At 45.4% G+C, this 6,177-nt stretch overlaps 1 protein-coding gene across 5 annotated transcripts in view; it reads left to right on the top strand.

Moving 5' to 3' along the window:
* Positions 1-5,406: 5,406 nt before the first annotated feature.
* Positions 5,407-6,177, top strand: part of Ogdh (oxoglutarate dehydrogenase) — a 72,148-nt gene continuing 71,377 nt past the window's right edge. For 3 of the 5 annotated variants that reach the window (XM_010624929.2, XM_010624932.2, XM_033764918.1), the window contains exon 1: positions 5,883-5,978. The gene's annotated coding sequence lies outside the window, so the exon portion shown is untranslated. Of the gene's footprint in view, positions 5,429-5,882; positions 5,979-6,177 lie in introns of those variants that run through there. The other 2 variants (XM_010624930.2, XM_010624931.3) reach the window with 2 other exon arrangements.

Here is a 6,177-nt window from a genome sequence, read left to right on the forward strand (position 1 = left end):
TATATATATATATACAAGTTTGTGAGAATTAAACACAGAACCAGCATATAATACTACTATCTCACATCTGAACATTTATCCAAAGAAATTGAAGTCAGAATCTGGAAGAGATAACTGCGCTTCCATTTTCACAACAACATTATTTACAATAGCCAAGAGGTAGAAGTAGTTTAAGTGACAAAATTGTGTATATGTAATTTATTTTACACACACACACATACCTGGATATTATTACTCAACTATCAAAAGGGGTAAAGTGCCAGGCTTGGTAGTACATACCTGTGATCCCAGTTTTTTGGGGAGGCTGAGGCAGGAGGACCATGCATTTGAGCCCCAGCCTGGGCAATTCAGTGAGACTCTATCGTGCAGTAAAGCAATTTTAAATGGGTAGACACAATGGATGTAATCACTGCAAACATGTACCAATTAAAATATTAAAAATGCAAAAGGGTTTAGTTATATAGCTCAGTGGTAGAGTGTTTATGAGTTCAATTTCTAGTACTACACAAAAGAGAGAAAGAACAAAGGCAGGGGCCAGGGATGCAGTTCAAAGGCATCCCGCCTGCCTGGCAAGTGCAAGGTCCTGAGTTCAATTCCTGATACAAAAGAAAGAGAAATTGGTTCACTTATCCAGACCCCTCAAAAAATTGAATTTAGAGGCAGCAAGAGCAGCGGGAGCCAGGTTTTAATACAGCCAGACTTGCAAGCCTGGTGTCTGAAGGAAAGGAACACAGCTGGCAGCACAGGATTAACAGCCCATGGTGCAGCTCCCTCCTCATTGGCTGAGAACTATGGGAGGTACAATATCGCCCAGTGGGGCTGATGAATCCCAGGTCCCCCTTACGTTTGAGTTTGGACTGGTTCATAGTATCATCTGTTCTTTATTTGGGGACTTTCTGAGAAGCAGGTGCATCAGGCACCACACTGATTACTGGCACCTACCTTCTGCCGAGGTTCCCTCACAGATTATCTTTATCTTTCCTTCAAGCTCCCACGTGCCCAGGGACTCTCCAAATGCACGACCTCTGTCAGTCAGTTAGAAAACAGGTAGGGGAGGTAGAAAGACAAGGGAGGGGAAGCTAGCCAGACTTGGGAGAGGTGCCAAGGACACAGTTACCAGAAAAGCCAGCTCCCCCCACCCACCTAGCAAATGCAAAGACAATAAGAGACACCCATCTAAGGGTGCATCTAATATGTAAGACACTCACACATGCCCGCACACCTACACATTGACACACTTATGTATGTTCTTATGACAGCAAAATTAGATAGAAATATTCTAGGCAGTCAGACAGGGCTAGGGCTAGGCCCTTGAGGGAGTCAATGAAGAGGATGAGAACACATTACCAGTGTGGCTGGAGACGGATCTGTTGAAGGTCAGGCTTCAAGACAAAGACAGAATGAACAGGCTGGCCTGCCTCCCCAAGGGATAAGCAATAAATTGAACATTATACTATAATTAGTATCAACTGGTCCAATAAAGTCTAGATGGACATCAGTCACAGGTAGGTGACCAGGACCTCCCAATCCTAAAGAGGTCCCTGTTCTTTCCGTGTACACTTGTTACATGACCTGCTTTCCCATTGGATCAACATTACCTAAGAAGCTATACTTGTAATCTTACCGGTTGATCATAATTTTGACCCAAGTTGTACCCACCTTGTAATTTTGTACCCACCTCATGATTTTATTTACTTATTTTTATTTATTTTGCGGTACTGGGGAATCAAACTCAGGACCTTGCACTTTCGAGGCAGGTGGTGGCACCACTGAGCTAAATCCTCACATTCCTCCCCCCCACCCGTGATTTTGCTCTATAAAACCTTTGAGGGGCCAGGGATTTAGCTCAGTGGTTTTGCCATCTGACTTGTAAGTGCATGGTCCTGAGTTTGATTCCCAGTACACCCCCTAAAAAAATTCTCCTTTGCGAAGTAGACTCATTGGCAACCCACTTTTGGGTCCCCTCAGATCACTCAGGACCTCTTTCTCTCAACAGATTTTTCCTTTGAACCTTCACTGTTCCTTAGAATTCATTCTTTGATTTTGGGGAACATGGACTCAGTGTATCTTACATTTAGCAGGTGGGGAGTTACACTTATTCCCCCTATATAATTCTCACTTTTAACATCAGTATAATATCACACCAGATACACACATGGGCACAAGTCCTCTTAATTATTAAGTCAGCTGCCTTCCTAATAAACCCTCCCTCTTTATGATTTCATCACAAAGGGATAGGAATGGCCAGAAGGCCTAGGCCAGGGTCAAAGATAGTGACAAGTACCTACTTAGGGGATAGGAAAAGACCCTAGTCCCTTGGAAAAGGAGCCAGGGATATGAGCTCACAGGCTTTTAGCTCTGAAGCCCCCTACCACCTCATAGTAAGTAGCTGTGTATCCTCTTTCTTTTCCATCTTTTTCCACAAACAAACCATCTTTGTTACACTGAACTTTGCCCTTTTTTAGTTTTTTACTGGCACCAGGTTTAGGATGGCATGGAGCTGCATTTTCAGCAGAGCAGTGACACGGTGTTCTTGCAGACATCTAGGTTAAGTAAAAATATTATAGGGCTGGGGATTTAGCTCAGTAGTTCCACCACCTGCCTTGCAAGCACAAGGTCCCGAGTTCGATCCCCAGTACCAAAAACAAAATATTATAGTCAGTCAAATAAGGCTGGACCCTCAAAAGAGTCAATACAAAAGATGAAAACACATTACAACAGTGCATTAGGTGGAGGCCAAACCTCAAGATAAAGATGGAATGATCAGGCCTACACACTTCCCCGAGGGAGGTGATAAGTGGTAATGACACCTGGTCTAGTAAAGTTTAGATAGACATCAATCACCTCGGTGGGTGACCAAGACCCTCAGATCCATCACCTTCCTAGAAGTTCTTTGTTCTTTCTATGTACACTTGTTATGTGACTTGTTCCCCATTGGGTCACTATTACCTAAGCAACTATACTTGTAACCTTATTGGTTGATAAGAGCTTTAACCCATGTTGTACCCATTGAGGTTGTGCTTTATAAAACTTCCCCTGAAAAGTGGGGTCCTCGGCTATTTATTTGGGACCCCTCCTACCTCTCAGGAGCTATCCTCTCAATAAACATTTCCTACTTTTAATCTCCATTATTTCTAAAATAAATTCTATTTTAGAGAATAGAAACTTGGTGTATCAGCCATCTAACAGGTTGGGCATTATATTTCCATTTAGAGATCCTATTTCATCTCTGATATCATAACTATCACCATGACACAACATGGTGAGCTATCCACTGCTGAATGTAACATTCCAGCCCACCCTCGGAACAGCTACATCCCCAGCCCTGGTTTGTCCCCCGCCCCATCCCTGTTTTTTGAGACAGGGTCTCCATAAATAGTTCAGGCTGGACTTGAACTCACAGAGATCCTCCTGCCTCTAGTTTCTGAATGCTGGGATCACAAGCATGTGCCACCACACCTGACTATCTTGTCTCCTTTATTCTTTAATTTTCCAATAGGAGATCAAACTTGGGTCCTTGTGCTTGCAAGGCAGGTGGCAACACCACTGAGCTAAATCCCTGGCCCTCTTGTCTCCTTTTTTACCAACATTTTATTTTATATTTTTATCTTATTGCAAGTGTGAAGGCCCCTGGGTCTGATCCCTAGTAACATCAAAATAAAGAAAAAAACAAAAAATCCATAGCAAAATAGTAGCAAACCAAAGCTAAAACATAAGAGAATTATACATCTTGGGCCAGTGGGATTTTCCCCCTGAATGTGAGGCAGTTCTGGGAAGCAGGGCCACTGCACTGATCAGCAGTACAGGCTACACATCTCTTGCTGCACTGTTACTATTCGCTTGAGTGAAGGACGGCTGAACACTCAAACAAGTTACGTGAAGCCTGTTTCCTATTTGCAAATTTCCACCAGGGGATAGCGAAGGCTGCAGGTTCTGGGCTGACAGATTTCTCCAAGCTCAGGAAAAGTGCCCTGGGGCCCAGGAAGCCAGGTCTGCATCCCCTCTCCCACCCCTGCTGGTGGCAGCCTAGGGATCTTGTAAGCCCCAGCCTTGGGCTTTGCATCTGGACCATAGGGCATCCTTGGCTGAACCCTGAAGAGCACCCACTTCCCCAGAGGCCTGGGGCTTGGACCAGAGCTCCACCAGGCCCTTAACTCAAACTGCTGTACTCTCAGCATGTTCTCTGTTATTCTTGAGAACTACAAGTGAGAAGATGGGAAAACTGAAGATCTGTCCTGCAGGTTCCACATGAGAACTTGAGCCAATGTAATATACGATGTGAGCAAAACATGTGTTGAATGTTTAAGCTTTAAAAAATGTATTACAGAAAAGACACATTCCCATGTTCCCCTTCAAAATCCTCCCTCTCACTTTGCACACACTTAGCCCATCATTCTTGCCACTTTCTGCAGCCGTTCTGGAGTCCTCTTTCATAAGTGCCTTTAGTTGTGTTATTGTGGCTGCCTGGATGTCCTGAATTGATTCAAAACATTTCCCTTTCAAGGTCATTTTGACTTTGAGGAAGAGCCAGAAGTCCCAGGATGCCAGATCTGTTGATTAGGGTAGATGAGGACACAGCGTCATGTTTTTGACAGAAATTGCATACCAGAAGTGACTTGTGACACAGAGCTTTGACGTGATGGAAGATGAAAGCATTCGCCCATTTCTATGCACTTTTTTTGTTTTGTTGCTTTTTGAGACAGGGCCTTGCTACATAGCTCAATCTGGCTTTGAACTTACTATGTAGCCAAGGCTGGTCTCAAGCTCCCAAGTGCTGGGGTTACAGGCCTGCACCACCACACTCGACACAGGATGTGGCTCATAGGTAGATCATTTGTCTAGCATGTTCGAGGCCCTGAGTACAATCCCCAGTACCACAAAAGGATTATTTATTTATTTTTGGTACTGAGGATCAAACTCAGATCCTTGTGCTTGCAAGGTAGAGGGCAGAACCACTAAGCTAAAGCCCCGGCCCATAAAAGGATTAAAAAAAAAAAAAAAAGACATGTCACGAAATGAAGCTTTTCCCTGCCATTAACGATGAACTGTAACATCTCAATATGTGATTGAGTGTAATTTACCATATCTCATCAATTTTGTGGCAAATTTTTCCCCAAAATTTAACATTTTAAAATTGGAAGCATCTTCCTGGGCTGGGGATTTGGTTCAGAGGTGCTGCTGCCTGCCTCGCAAGTGCAAGGTCCTGAGTTCGAGCTCAGGTACCACAATAAATAAATAAATAAATACATACATACATACATACATACATAAATACATAAATAAAATTGGAAGCATCTTACAATTAATGGGTGTAATAATTAGTAATTTCCACTCTTGATAAAGTGACTCTGGAGCCAGGACAGCTCAGAAGAGGTCCCAGCAGGGTGTCCTGACACTTGTGGACTACGGATAGTGACACAACTCACAGGTAAGGCGCTCATGAATCTCGACACCACAGGACAGCCTGTTTGTTACCTAAAGGTTTTTGTTTGCTTGCTTGTTTTGGAGACAGGAGATTGCTATATAGTACATGTTGGTCTTGAACTCACTGTGAAGCCTAAGTTGGCCTCAAACTCACAACAATCCTGCCTCAGCCTACCGAGGGCGGCGATCACAGGTGTGCAACTTCAACCTATTTTTGCGCTGTGATACACTTTGTATGAACCCAATTTTCAGTACTGGCTTCCTAACAGGTGCAAAGAGTACCTCACTCTAGAGAAACTACCCTCGGCTGTGGCTCTCCAGCCTCTCCAGGTGCACAGCAGCCCCGCCCGGCCCCAGACGCTTCAGCATTGGCCGTTCTGCGCCGTGACGCTCGCCCCCTCTGTGACGTCACGATCCAGACCCAGTGAAAGGGGCGGGACTCTTCTCCAGGGGCCGACTACGTGCTGGCGTCACACGCTGAGGCGGGGCTGAGAGTTTGGTTCCCCGAAGTGGGGAGTCCGCGTCTCATTCCGGTGGAGCAGAGCGGTAGACAGGTAACTGCGCGCTGCACCTGGGAGTGGGTCAGTGCCGGCTGCCTAGACACTTGCCAGCCGGAGGTCACGGCTGAGGGTGTGGCTGCCGCGTCCTTGGGTCCTTGGACGCTGAGGTGACGGGAGTGGAGCTGGACCGAGCGGGGCAGACGGAGGGCGGCGGTGGTGGGCGGATGCAGGGGCTTGACAGACAGACGCGGTA

This window comes from Fukomys damarensis, unplaced genomic scaffold, assembly GCF_012274545.1.
Source record: "Fukomys damarensis isolate Sample0158 unplaced genomic scaffold, DMR_v1.0_HiC HiC_scaffold_17, whole genome shotgun sequence".
Taxonomy (NCBI): Eukaryota; Metazoa; Chordata; class Mammalia; order Rodentia; family Bathyergidae; genus Fukomys; species Fukomys damarensis.